The following is a 14,458-nucleotide window of genomic DNA, read 5'->3' on the forward strand; positions in this document are numbered from 1 at the left end:
ACCGCCCCGGATCCGCAGCCTGACTTAGATCCTGGGGTCACCCTAAACCTTGCCCTGACCCCGCCCTGCCCGACACCGGAGACGCCTCCGACCCCGCCCAGCCTGGGCCTCAGGGACGTTCTCCAACCCAGGTCCGATCTGTGCTCAACCCGGGACACAAGGTCCACTCCTGACCCTCCCCCCCGCCCCCACCCCTGCTTGGGCCTTGGGCTCCGAGGGTCGCCCCGCCCCCACCGAGCCTGAACCATAAGGGTCGCCCTTGCCTCTGCCAGGCCTGGACCGGAGGACACCCCTGACTCCCGCCCAGCCTGAGTCCGGGGGTCGCCCCTGCACGCACTCCTGAAAAGGATTGCATCGGGAGGTGTTGGTCGGGGAGGTGCGCCCCTCACCCCCTCGCGCTAGGGGCCGAGTCAATGGCAGTGACTTTGGGCGTGTGAGGGACGTTCCCATTCCCAGGGCGGAGGAACAGGGCAGGAAGTGCTCGGTCCTCAGTGCCCCTGAATGCGCTGCTCCTGGGGTGGGGCAGTGGTACCCAGCACTTTGAGCATTTGTAGCACAGCCTGGGATTCCTGAGCCCAAAGGGGAAACAGCAGGGTGAGGGGGGGGGGGAGGGCAGGGAGAAGGCGGTTCCAGGGGTGGCACAGCCACTGTCACAAGCGTGCTTTTAGCGACATTCACTCACTTTCCCTTGTCTTCTGGCTCCCACGTCCACTTTTTCCCCCACGGGCTCTGCTCCTGCGATCCCTGCTTTCTCAAGGTCTGTTGATGAGGAGAAAGCCTATTTACCTGCCCCGCTTCCTCTTCAGGGCACTTTCTGTTTCTGTGTAGTAATTGCCTTTAACTCCTCACGGAGTGTTTATATTTCTCCAACCGGCTTCCTGTTGCACAGTCGTCTCTGATGGGCTAAGTGTTCTTCTTTATGAGAGAGTTCAGGGGATTTTTGCTGGGGTGATCCCCGGCACCCAAAGCTTGTTTCTGTAAACTTCTCCCCTCCCCAGGGTCTCGGTGTGCTGGCTTGTAAATATTGCACTGAATAGTTTCCCAGTGCAACACCAGCAGTGACTCATTCCTGCTTAGGGTGTGAGAACAGACCTTTATTTTGCAAACTTGAAAGGTATGTATTTGGGTAAAATCAGGGCTTGGCGAGTCACAAAGTTATTCTATCCTGTGTTTGTTACCACTTTGTTCTCTCTGTTCTGGGCCATTCAGTACATTTCAGGGCCTGGGAGAGTGACAGGCAGAACAGCGCCTTCCCCTCCCCGCCCTGGGGCTCTTAGAGGCCTGTTTCTGCTAATGCCTGTCTGTATACTGGAGGCTGATTTTCAGAGCGCCCTGCCCAGTTGTTGAATAGGTACACTAACTAGGGCCTAGCTTGCTGAATCTAGAGCCCACGGTATCTTCTGGAACTCGAAGGGACGGAGTGTTAGCCCGCCGAGTCCTCAGATCAGCCTCAGGATGGGCCAGTCCCAGGTCTGTGGCCTGTAACACGTGGTGGGTGTTCGTGGTGCATCTCAGGTCTGCCCTCGAGGGGCCTGCCTCCTTGGTGGGCGCGTCTGGAGCGCTGTGCTGTGGCTGACCCGGCTCTCTGCCCCGCTGTGCCTGTGTCTGACTCGAGACGAGCTTCTGAGCAATCTCCACGTAGGCAGTGATGTAAAAATCACAAGAACAGAACAAACGGGCAGAAGGAGAAACATTAAGTGGACGTCCGTGTCTCCCCTCCCGTTTGCTTCTGAAAACCGACAAAGCCTGTTGACTGACGTGTTTGGCAGTTTGAGTGGGTTTATGTTTTGTTTTGTGTTTTGTTTCGCTTTTTTCTGTTTTAGAGATCGTAAACTAACTCCGTAATCCTGCATATGAAATGGCTGTTGTCAGCTTCTCAGAGCTAGGCTCTCTGGCCTGGCCCACCGAAAGCACTCAGGAAATTTTAATGAATTCAGCGCAAGGAAGTTGAATGTGTACGTTTTTGTCACTCCCAAAATGGGAAATTCGTTATTTTTAAAGAAAGGTAGTAATTAATGTCTGTTTCCTCTCAGGCATTGGTACATGGTTCTGCCATTAATATTGAAGCTATGGGGGCACCTGGGTGGCTCCGTCGGTTAAGCGTCCGACTTCCGCTCAGGTCATGATCTCAGGGTTTGTGAGTTCCAGCCCCGCGTCGGGCTCTGTGCTGACAGCTCAGAGCCTGGAGCCTGCTTCCGATTCTGTATCTTCCTCTCTCTGCCCTTCCCCTGCTCTCTCTCTGTCTGTCTCAAAAATAATTAAACATTAAAACAATGTGGTTTTTTTTTTTTAGTATTTGAAGCTATGAATTTCTTTACCATAAATTTAAAATTCCTATCGTATTGGCATTTCGTTGATTTGGTGATGCTTGGATTTCATGGAGTGCAGGTGCGTGAGCCTTGGGGCCTTGTTTTTTTGTTTTGTTTTGTTTTGTTTTGTTTTGTTGTTTTTTTGCGCTGTGGTCATAGACACACCCTTTCCCGATGGGGGACGTCACACGCAACTCCCGTCCCTGGGACAGGTTTCGCTGCACATTCCTCGCTCTTCTTCCCCACTCAAGAAAGCATGTGGCTAAGAGGAATACCAGAATGTACCCCAGTTTATTTCTAGAGGTACGTCTTCCCAAAACTTCCCTGTTTTTGAATGACCGGTGGGAAAACAGTTCCTTGTGACACACTGAGAGCCGGCCCTGCCTGCGGCTGCGGGGCTCCACCGTGCTGAGTGCGTAGGGACGCTCAGGGAGGGAAGCGCGTCCGTTATGACTTGTGCTAAGTTATACACGCCCCTAAGTTAGCACGCACCTCGCTGGACTCTGCCGGGCCTCCCGAGCCGCGAGTCCAGCATTTCTCCCCACGACTGGGCCGGGCGCGGTTCTCCCTCCCTGGAGACGCAGCGCAGGAACTGGCGGGGAGTGCGTGCACAGAGCTGAGTTGTGTTTGTTGAATGAACTCATGAGTAACTGGAGAGATTTGCAGCGTCCGTGGGGAAAGCGGTGGCATTGATTTCACGCGGTTTTCTGAGGTGGAGAGTCAACTTGCCCCGGGGACGCGTGGACCCCGTTCCCTGGTTTTACGGGTGGGTACGGTGTGCGTGTGACTAGTTCTTTACGCCCTCAGATTTGGAACTTGACGTCGATGTTATGTGTGAGCCACACAGAGAAAGGCCCGTACGCAGCCCCCCACGTGCTCTTGCCCCCTCTTTTCCAGCCTTCTTTTCTTTAAAAAACAGGTTTGTAATAAACATGGGCTACTTGATTAATTACAGTACAAACAAGACTTCTGTTTGCGATGGCCTCTGGGAGTGGTAAGATCACAGGGTCCTTTCTTCCCTTTTTCCTTTCCCGTGTTTTCCAACCTTTTGGGGACGAGCAGGGGTCTTTTGTCCTTCCCCCGACACTTTTTATGACAGAACATTTCAAACTTGGAAATAGAGCGGTGAACTTCTATGCACCCGTCACTGGCGTTGGGGGTAGCCTGCCGTGACCTGGCTTACTTTTCCTTCGTCCCCACTCAGCTTTCCTGCGGCCCCCACTTATCTGGACGGAAGTCACAAATGTCATCTCCTTCTGTGTGTCAACGCTTCAGTAAAGATAAAGATCCTTTAAAAAAAAAATTTTTTTTAACGTTTATTTATTTTTGAGACAGAGAGAGACAGAGCATGAACGGGGGAGGGTCAGAGAGGGAGACACAGAATCTGAAACAGGCTCCAGGCTCCGAGCTGTCAGCACAGAGCCCGACGCAGGGCTCGAACTCACGGACCGTGAGATCGTGACCTGAGCCAAAGTCGGCCGCCCAACCGACTGAGCCACCCTGGCGCCCCAAAGATCCTTTTTTAAAAAGCTTCAGCACAATGTTATCAACCTTAAAAATTAACGATAATTTCTTCACGGTCATCAAACTTCCGGCCACTGTGTGCGTTCCCCTTGCTGTCTCGTGAATTTCTCTTCTTACACTGTGCTTATTTGGATCAGGAACTAAATCAGGTGCAGACAGCCTGTTTGGCTGGTGTCACTCACATCTCTTGTCACCTGTAGGCTCCATCCGTCTCTGTTTCCCTCGCTGAAGAGATGGGCTCGTTTGCCCCATATCGTTTCTGCAGCCTGCGTTTGTGGACTGGATTCCCATGGTTCCCCTTACGTAGGTTAGTAGTGGGGCTAAGATCTGATCGGACGTGGGTTTGATGCTGCTTTGTCTGAGCTGCCTCTTAGGCGGTAGGGCGTGTGTCTGTCAGGAAGCAGATATGTCTGTCTGTCTCCCCTCGCGCCTTTGGACGGTCCTTGCCTAGGCCCGTAGACTGGTTACCGCCTGTACCGTGGCCGGTGATCTTGGTGCCTGGCCGTGCCGGCGTGCGCTCCCCTCTGAAGGACATGCTGTGAGCGGCCCGTGGGAGGGCTCTCAGCTTCCGCACACGGACCGTGATGGAAGGTGACTGACTGTGACCAGCAGAGCATTTTAGCACGTATGAGATCGTTTCCTGTAGCTTCCCAGGGCTGTTCCGCTGTGGTCCCTCGAAAAGTATGGAATCAGTCACTAACCGTCATAGCAGTAGTTATCAGATTGAAGTCATTTTGAAAGTAGTCGGAAAATGCCCCAGATTTGCTGCAGACAGCAGCATCCCAGGCAGCAGAAACTGCTTTTCTCCCTCACTCTCGATGCCGTGCCTCCCTGTCCGCCGCGGCCGCAGGATCCCCTCGCGACCCGGAGCCTGGGTCATGGCCGGAACTGTGTGCTGCATGGGGTTCGGGACGGGAGAGGGTGTCAGCTCATCTCCCAGCCGCCGCGAAGAGAGACTGCGCGCCTTGGACTGGAGAGAAGACAGGTGGCCAGAAGGGCCTCTGAGGAAGAAACGTCCCCGTCCGGGGCCTCCCAGGAGGGAAGAGATGGTGTGGGTGTGGAGGCTGCCGGACTCAGACGTGCCCGTGGAAGGAGGAGCCGCTCAGGAGACCAAGCCGTGGGTTCGGCCGCATGGTGTCCGCACGGCGTGGGCCAGAATACAGGATGCGCATTTTCTCTAGATACACCCCTCACTCTGGTTTTCTTGCCCTGTGGCAGTTGTTGTGGATCACTTGTGGATATTTGTTCAAAGTTACACTGTCATCTTGTTAAACGTTTGCTTGGAAAGGGCTTATTTCTGGGAGCGTAACCCATTGGGAGCCGGTACGCGAAATCCCTGTTAATGAAAACGTGTGCCCCTTTCCAACATTCAGTTCACGCTGACTTTTTTGGGCCTGTCACCCACATAGGAAGACGTATGTAGTATTTTAGCAATGAGCCTGTGAGAAGGATATTACTTATCATGGAGCGTGTGCTGAAATCGAATTTATAATAACTTTACAAAAGCCTTTGTCACTGGGAGAGGGAGAGGGTTGGTGGGCGCCCAAAGGGTATTGTGTAGAGTTTTAATGACGTTCATAGTCAGTGCTTTCGAAAAAGACAGCTATGTTTACAATTATGAGCTGAAATGAAATGAAAGCTTTTGATTTGGAGATACAGTAATTTACTGTTTGCTGTTTTTGCATCTTGTGAATGTCAGGGGATAAACTTGGTAAATTAATGACAACTCAAATTACAGCAATGCCTCATTTCCATAATTACCCTGCATTTAAAGCATTTCATATTAACAGGAGAGGATTATATAAATGCTTTTACTTTGATTTCCTGGAAATGGGCCCTTGCATCGTGACTTGCAAGGAGGTTTCGTGGGCAATGTTCGCCGCCGCTGTCGCTTTTCACAAGTTTCCGGTTTTCTGGGCAAAGGTTCCTGATGGATTTAAAGGAAAGCAGATGGAATCTCTGGCTGTACGTGTATTTCATAAACGTAGAAAGGGAAGCCGTGAGGGTGTGCTGTGCACTGCCCAGGAGTCTTGGACAGAGGCCGTGAGCACAGCGGGTCCCCGCCGGCCTCGTGCTGACTGGTCCTGCCACCGTGCCCCTGGGGCCTCACCAGACCCCCTTCCAGGAGCCCGATGACAGGCCGAAGATGTGTTAGTGCGGGTTTTGCTTTCTTCGGACATAACGGTTCCAGCCTTACGTCATGAGCCGGTTGCAAAGGTGTGGCATCCCCTCTCCTACGAGTACTTTCCGGGAGGCACGCAGAGAAGAAATGGCTATTTTTACGTGGTCTGCTTAAGAAGACGCCTTTTCCCCTTCGTCATCTGTCACGTGTTCCACCATGCCCAGAAAGGCACACATGTATCTTCTGTTTGTTTCCTCGGCAAGCGGGGCTCTGGTTCTTCTGCACGTGCGCGCAGAGCGGGGCTGTGACTGTGTCACCTTCCTGCTGGAAGCCACAGCGGCCGCCCAACGCCCTGCCCCTGAGCCCCGGCCCGGCGCTGCTGAAGGGCTTCCCCTGGCCTGCCCCTCTTCCCCAGGGCGCCCCCCTCCCCCTCTCCAGCAGGACTCAAGATGTTGCGTCCAAGGGCTCTTCCACACCCTCACACGTCGCTGGGGACCCCGGAGAGCTTTCATTCACGTGGGGCTGTCTGTCACCCTCAGCGTATTAGCGATTGGAAGTGAGAAGTTCAAATACACGTGTTTATTGACCTGCTCAGAAAGAGCAGTGATAAATGTATCTCAAGAATCGCTGTTCTTGACAAAACCACTCTATTTCCCCAAACACAGACATTTAGAGTAGGGTGTTTGGTGTTTGGAAAAGGCTTCAGGTCTGGCTTGATCGAAGACGGCTGGAATGTCCTGGCTGCTGTGCCTCTCGTCTGTGGGGGTAGGTGGCTTTGGTTCACGCTGGGAAGGAAATTCAGCCTCACGCAGAGAGGGGGCTGGACGAGGGAGGGGTATCCTAGCGCCTTTCAGATGATTGTGGACATCGTTCCTCGACGCCTCCCCAGAACCTGACAGGTGGTAGTTTCTTCAGGGTCACTTGCAGTATGGAGTCTGACACATCATCGGTGGACGTGTTCTCTCTCCGTTACATTAAAACCTGTTGCTCTGTCTCACATCTAGAATAAATCTCTCATTGCCCGGCTTGGTTTTGTGACCTCATGCATTGGTTGATTATTGGGGGAAGTATCGATTGAATTATGCAGATCTTCTGATGTCAGTATGTCTTATCATATAAAGAAAAGCATATTTTGTCTTAAGTTGGGTCGGTAAATTTGAGCCCCCTTGAACCCAGCAGGTCATATTTTTGGAAAATAGAAATCTTTGAAAGGATCAGACATTTTGATGTAGTTTAATTGTAAAATTTGCTTTAAAAGTTGAGCGACACAGTGTATTTTTATAGAAATAAAAAAAGTCATGTAATGTAGTCATTGGCCTTGTTAGCACCTCATGACCTAATTAGGCTTAAATTTAGGTGGCTTTTTTTTTTTTTTCCCTTGTATGGACAGTCAATTCTTGATGATTTCATATGGGGCTCTCCCATCTTGTCAGTTATTTCTGTTGTCTTCCTATAACCAGGCAGAGCATGGGGGCCCTCGTCCTTCTTCCTGGTTCCCAGGTGGTGGTCCTGCTGTCCCCCCTCAGCCACTGGAGTGGGGCCACCAGGAGAAGTCAGGGAGAAGGGTCTGGACACAGAACTGTGAGAGTCCTCACGGGGTGTCAGTGACAGAGGAGGTGTGTTTTTATGGAAATAACTCCCCGTTTGGGATTTCTTTCGAAACCCTTCTGAGCACACTTCTAAAAAACTGTGCCAACTTTCGATAAACACCGGCATTCCCTCCCTCCCTGATTTCGTATTTTCCCCCCTAGATCTCTCTTCCCTCCTCACAGTAAATCAGTATCCTAGGGCCCAGCACTGACCTTCTGTCTGCTCAGAAGAGACTCTGCTTTCTGGGGTTTGTAGCACAATAACAAAAGGTACTCGCTGTTTTTCCAGACGGACCAGCAGAAACGCCGAGTGCGTTCTGACCCCTCCCGGGCCCTTCCCACAGACTCGCACTGCCCCCTTTCACAGCTATTCTGGATTTTATAAACTTCATAGTTGCGGAGTTTGAGGTCGTGTGGTGGTTGTGCCTTTGACGCCCGAGCCGATCGGTGGCCTAGCGAGCTGCTCGGGAAGATGTCCACCAGGACCCCTCCCGCCCGACACTGCTGAGCCACGTGAGTGATTTGGGCTCAGGCACGTGCACGGGCAGTGGCTGGGGCCAGCTGTCCATCAGAAACCTGCCCAGAAAAACTCCCTCCTATCACGTGATTTGGTTACAGTTTACCGGTGAAATTAAGGATCCTTCTCTATGCTCCCGTGGAGCCGTGGGGGAACACAGGCAGTGAAAAATAGCTTGTAAGCCTAGGAACCCTCCGGAGCTGATTCAGAAAGAGCGTGACAGTGGAGTCTGATGGTCCCGGTGGCAAAGCAGGCAGCTTGGGGGCTGCAAAGCTCCGTGAACAGAAGTTTGTGTCTGTCTGCCTCCACCCCTGGGGACATAAATATATCCGTTCTGCTTGGCTGGTACACCCCTGAAGCTGGGAACAGTGACTCATCACAGCTTGAGGAAAACATCTTTCCCTCAAGAATAGCCACCTCCCTCTGGTTGGATTCCGTATCAACTGCGAACATTTATAGCCCTGCCTTGGCTGCCAGCATGCGAGGACACTGCTGAATGTTGGGCTTTCTTAGCGGTTGTGTTTTTCTCTGCAGACTGTGGTGTGAGCAGGTTTTCCAGACCTGCTGACCCCTTGGGTTAGCCAACAGGAGATCTCACGGAGAGTCTAGAACTTTCTGCAGTGATAGAAATGTTTTGTGTCTGCGCCATCCAAGATGGCAGCACGAGGCGTGTGTGGCCGGTGAGCGTCTAACATATGGCCGAAGTGAGTGGAGAACTCAGGTTTCAGTTGTTTGGTCTATAAGTTCGTTCACGTTTACAAAGCCGCACGTGCCGCTGGCCTGGAGAGGTGGCCGGTCTGTGGGTCCCCCGGGGCGGGCGTGGCCGCTGCCTCAGTTTACCCGTCACCCCCGAGGCACGCGTATTGTTTTCTGCAGGGTGCTCGAGGTGAGAGAGCCCCACAGGTGTGGCCCGGGCCTGGGGCTCAGGCGGACTCCCTGCGGCTCCGGGGGGGGTGAGGCGAGGCGGCCGCCAGCCGTGGCCTTCCGGAAGGACGTTGAAACGTCTTGTGGCTGCACAGGCCGGCCATCCTCGTCGGCTTCTGCTCCTCGGCACCGCAGACACGTGAGCATGGACGGTGTGCGTTTTCGCCTGTTGCCCGGGTTCTCGAAGCCTGAGGGCCGAGCAGAGAAGCGAGGGACCCAAAGTTGATGCCTGTGGGTAATAGAGAGAAGACACGCGGTTGCTGGTGTGGGAAGCGGCGTTCCTCAAACTCCGTGGCCCTTTCCGGCCCTGGCTTTCCTGTGCCCGTTGGTCGTCGACAGAGTGCTTGTGAGTCCAGTGGCTTGATGTGAACATTACACGCTCACAGATTTTGAAGTTCCTTTGTGAACAAATGAGTGTGCGTGCCGCCTGCACGGACGCCTGCTCACGCCCGTGACCGGTATGGCTGGTCATTCTCTGGTGTGACTGTTGGTCGTGGACGCCCCCCCCCCCCCCCGCCGGCCCCGCAGGGAGCCGAGAGCCCACGAGGGCAGGGCTGAGCTCCCTGCACTGAGCGTTGCACTTAGCGCTTGGAGGCCACGAAACACGAAACCCCTACTTACGCACGTAACCTTCTGTGGCCTGCTGCTTGTCGTACGGGACAAATTCCAACGTCTGGCTCACGGAAAGCCCGGAATCGGTGTTTCTGACTCGTGGTTGGGAGCCCCGTGCTCCACGTGGGAAATCGGGGACCCGCCGTCGTCGGCTCGGCTCTCCGGGCCGTGGCGGTGTCTGCACCCGGCTTTCGGCCAGCGACCAGAGCTCGGCCCAGGGCCGCTCCGCGGGAGGGCCGTGTGTCCGGGAAGAAGAGGAAACGCCCCGGTGGGCGGTCAGCCGGTCTCAGCGCCTCGGGGCCCTGGCAGCAGACCGCAGCCTGTGGGCAAGTCCCGCCAGACGCCTGTCTTTGTAAATGAAGTCTTTCGGGAGCACGGCCGTGCCCGTTCCTTGACATGGTTTCTGCGGCTGCTTGCTTGAGGCAGAGGTGGGGTGGCCCGAAAAGCTAACAGATTCAGCGTCTGGCCCTTTACAGAAACAGCGCACGCACTCGGCAGCCCAGTCCATTAGTGATACATTTTGCCGAGATCGTTACCGGTTTTCTTTACGTGGAGCCCCTGTGTCTCTTGAGGTGTTATGTTTAATTCTCGGTGTTTTATATATTTGTCTTGGGGATGGTCACTGTCAATAATGGGATCTTTTTTCCCTGATTATTTTCGAAAGGGTTAGTGCTGACATGTAGGAAAGGAGGGCTCTGTGTGTGTGTGTGTGTGTGTGTGTGTGTGTTTTCTTTTTTTTTTTGTACGAACTTTATAATAATTTATTTTTAGATTTTTGCATTTTAAAAACAAGCTTCCAGAAAAGCTTTAAGACTAGTTCAGATCACTCCTGTCCTCTGCCCAGATTCCATGTTTAACTTTCTGCCATGTTTGCTTTTAGTATTTTCTCTACACGTGTCTGTGCTGCTTGAGGGCAGGTTACGCATACGACGCCTCCTTTTCCCTTGGAGTAGGGGTATCTTCCGTGGCCGCGGTCTGGTCACCGAGTTGGGGACCTCGTGCCCCGCCCTCCAGTCCACGGCCCGTGTGCCCACGCCATCAGGTGCCCCAGTAGCACGCTTTACGGTGTCCCGGGTCCTGTCCAGTGTGGAGCCCTGTGTTTGGGTGCCCTGTCTCTCTGGCCTCCTTGCTCTGCGACAGCTCCTTGGCCCTCTTTGTGTTGACCTTGACGTAAAAAAAAAAAAAAATAGGACAGTCATCTTATCGGATGCCTCTCAAATTAGATTTGACTGGTTAAGACCAAGTCCTGATGAGATTCGGGTCAGGCATCTCCACAGCCCGAGCGAGAGCACTCCCCTTCTCCAGGGCCACTCCAGTGCTAGCGTCCCTCCTGGTGCAGGTGACGAGGATCCCTTGGTAGAAGTGTTGACTGCGCTTCTCTGCCCGATAGTTACTGTTTTTCCTTTTGTAGTTAACAAGTAATATTTGCCCTTCGGCGCTGGAATAAAATGCTTATTTTGTATCTAGTCGCTGTTACCATTCTTGTAACAGTTTTTAAATTCCCGTTTTGCGTGCGTTTTCTAGGTCAAATTTTCATCCGCAAATGATGATTATTTTGTGTCTTTCTTCCACTACCTTTTATCTCCTTTCTTCTTGCATCTTGTCGAGTTTGCTAGAACCTCCAGATAACACAGAATGGGTACCCTGATGGTGGGCTCCATTCTTGTTTGGAGCCGGACCAGGAAGGCTTATGGGGCCTTTCAGAGTAAATGTAGCCTTGCTGCTCCGAAGCTGCTTCCCGAAGGCAGTCTTCCTGGTACCTCGCTGAGGTGAGCCCGGGGCTGCGCACCCACAGCGCCCCTGGTCTGGCCATCCCGCTGTTACTGTAGGGTCGGTAGTGTGTTTATCTGACATGATCTGGTGGGGGTGGGGGGTGCGCTGGTTTGTGCTTTCCTCATTCACTGCTGTCGTCCCAGTACCAACCAGTGACCCCGGGCTGGGCACATAGTTGGCGCTTTGTAAGTTGTTGGCAGAATGAATAAAAAAGCAAACAGGAAAGGTCTGAGTGCAGAAATAACCTGGCAGAAGACGGTGACCAGAGGTGACAGGAGCTTAGCATCTAAAAGGTCTGCATCGTCACCCTCCCAGCTGGGTGCCCTTGGGCAGGTGCCCTGACCTCAAGCTCCGTCTGTAAGATGGGCACACTCCCCATTTGCTGGGGAATTACGAGAACTAAAAGCGGTGGGCCAAAGTGCTCACCTCAGTGTCTGGTGTATAGGTGCCCTCTCCACGTGCCTAGGCCCTTGCCATCGCTGCTGTCACCGTGACCGTGTAGGAGAGGCTTTGTTGCTCTGTGAGGCGTCCAGGTGTCCGAAGTGAGATCTCCTTTGTGGTGGGAGAGCTGTTGCAGGGCCTGGAGCCCGGCTCGGTGGGGTAGTCTGGCCCCCGCCCTCCAGCAAAGGTGCCAGTCACTGGCAGGGTGTCACAGAGCATGGCATCCGGTCTGTGCTGGCTGGAGACTGGGCTTGGGTGGGCCAGGATCCCTCGCAGCTCCCAAGGCGGTGCAATCAGAGCAAACTAGGGTTTGTTTCTTGTGTTTCTCTGAGCTGCTTGCGCAGAGGGTGGGGATTTGAAAAGACAGACTCGGATTTTCCCGTGGATCAGTTTGAACCCCCTTCGTGGGGCTCAGAGACCGGCCCGCACTGGGGCGGGACGCTGAGAGCAAAGCCAGCCTCAGTGCAGCGGTCTGACGTCCCCTGGCTGGGACACAGGGCACTCGGCAGAGGATCAGCGGGCAGCTGGGGACGGAAGCCCAGATCTGATCCGGTGATTGGTCTGCACGTCAAGGCATTTACGAATACGGACAAGTATGGAAGATGACGGAATGTGTGCTTGTGACCCACGAAGAATTGGCACTCGTCCACATCGTGTCATGTGCTTTCAAGGCTTTTTAGAGTTTTGTTTTATTTTTTCTTTTCTTTACTTATCTTCGCCCAACGTAGGGCTTGAACTTGTGACCCTGAGAGATCAAGACCTGAGCTGCGATCAAGGGTCTGAGGCTTAACCGACTGAGCCACCCAGGCGCCCCTATATATATATATATATATATATATTTTTTTTTTTTTTTTAGTTGCGTTTATTAAGTAATCTCTCCATCCAGCATGGGGGCTCGAACTCACAACCCCGAGATCAGTGGCCGCTTGTCCAGCTGAGCCGGTCAGGCGCCCCAGGCCTTGTTTTGAATAGAGAAACAACACCCCGCAGATGACAGCAGGCCCCGAGTCCCCCTTCCTACCACGTTTCTGTCCCTTCTCCAGAGGCAGCCACCCTTCGGAGTTTAGCTCCGGATCTGTCTCACTTCCCCTGTTTCAGTTGTTGCAGGGGATGGGGGCAGACGTACAGAAGTGGCCTCACAAATCTGCCCGTTACGCTACGTGTGTTTTCCACTTCTCCAGAAGACTGGTTCGTGGGTGACACGGTCAGACACAGAGGCCTCCTGTTTCTTCACAGCCCTGCTGCTCGGGCCCCCGTCCTTCCCGTCCTGCAGCCTGCTGTCCCACCTGTCCCCCGTTCTCTCGGCTCTGGCCGGGGTGGCTCCCGTTCACCACGTCCAGCGCTCCCGCGTGCGCCTGGCTACCGGGAGCCCCTCCGTGTCTCGGCTCGAGCTCCTGTGCCTGCTCTGCTCGCACCTGCTCCGGGGTGGCTCTGGGCTCCTGCCCCGTCCCCGGGCTCGTCTGCAGCCCTGCGCGGTGGCCCCGGCATCTCCACGTTGAAAGCAGACGGCATTGGGAAGACCGCCCTCAGCCCCCCGGCCCGCATGCCCCCTGCCAGGTGGTTACTGAGGCCTTCGCTTCTACCCGCGTCCACACGTGGGTGCTCGCGGTGCGGGCCGGGTCAGGAGGGAGACCTCACGATCGTGAAGCGTGAGCGTGTGGTACCATTTTGGGGGGTGCGGGGTGCAGTGAGGAAGCCAGAGACTTTCAGGTGGGTGGGAAAGTGATATTTTGGCATCTCCGTTACGAGCAGAAGCTACTGACTGGAAGCATCGAGGGCAGAGACTTCCCAGCGGTGGGACCTGTGGGTGCAGTGGCTGGGGTGGGGGCGGACGGGGCACCCACAGAGGAGGCCAGAGACTGAAGGGCCCAAGGCCCCGGAAGGTTCCAGGGGGCGGTGACATTCCCAGCAGGGCCACCGTGGCAGCGGTCAGTAGGGTCTGTAGGGCCGAGTGCTGGGCTGGCTCTGAGGGCGTGGGAGCGGTGCGTGCGTGTGTGTGCGTGCGTGTGCGTGTGGACAGGTCCCTAAAGCACCCAGGAGGAGCCACCTGTCCAGGGCCTGGAGTCCTCACTTCCCCCAGGTGTCCCCAGCGCTGCCTGGCCTCACGGTGCAGAAGGAAGGAAGTGTGCGCCAAAGTTCCGGAGCCCGGGGTCTAGGGTGGATTTTATCCACCCGCGTGCCGGGGACCGAATGTCGTTGAGAACGATGGTTTCCTTCTGTGTGGCAAAACGAAAAGCTTCAGTCATGAAACCACACGACCTGAGGGAAGCTCCAGGCAGGGGCTGGCTCCTCCCTGAGACTCAGAATGCTGTTTGGACAGTGGGAAGGCCCTTCCGGACTCTGGCCGCGTTTCCGGCTCATCTTGCTGAGTGTGCTGTGACTGCTTCAGGCTAACATTGCAGATGGAGCCACGGCTGCTGGAAACGCTAGAGGGACCACCCCAGCCACGCCTTCATCTGGGGAGGTGAGAGTCACGGACGTCACGTCTGTGCGCTAATCCCTGCCCGTCTCTGTGAGTGCAGAACACCTAACGGTGCGGGAGAATGTGTGCGTGCGCCTGTTGTTTTGAGAGTATGCGTCCGTATGCTTGGAAGGTTGGCTCCTGCTTGCTTGGCAAAATAGCGTGGGAACAATTACTCGGACAGCT

At 54.4% G+C, this 14,458-nt stretch overlaps 1 protein-coding gene across 1 annotated transcript in view; it reads left to right on the forward strand.

The window, feature by feature from the left end:
- FOXK1 (forkhead box K1) overlaps positions 1-14,458 on the forward strand; it is a 63,315-nt gene that overhangs the window by 831 nt on the left and 48,026 nt on the right. The window lies entirely within an intron of this gene.

The sequence above is a fragment of the Prionailurus viverrinus genome, chromosome E3, assembly GCF_022837055.1.
Source record: "Prionailurus viverrinus isolate Anna chromosome E3, UM_Priviv_1.0, whole genome shotgun sequence".
NCBI classification, from domain to species: Eukaryota; Metazoa; Chordata; class Mammalia; order Carnivora; family Felidae; genus Prionailurus; species Prionailurus viverrinus.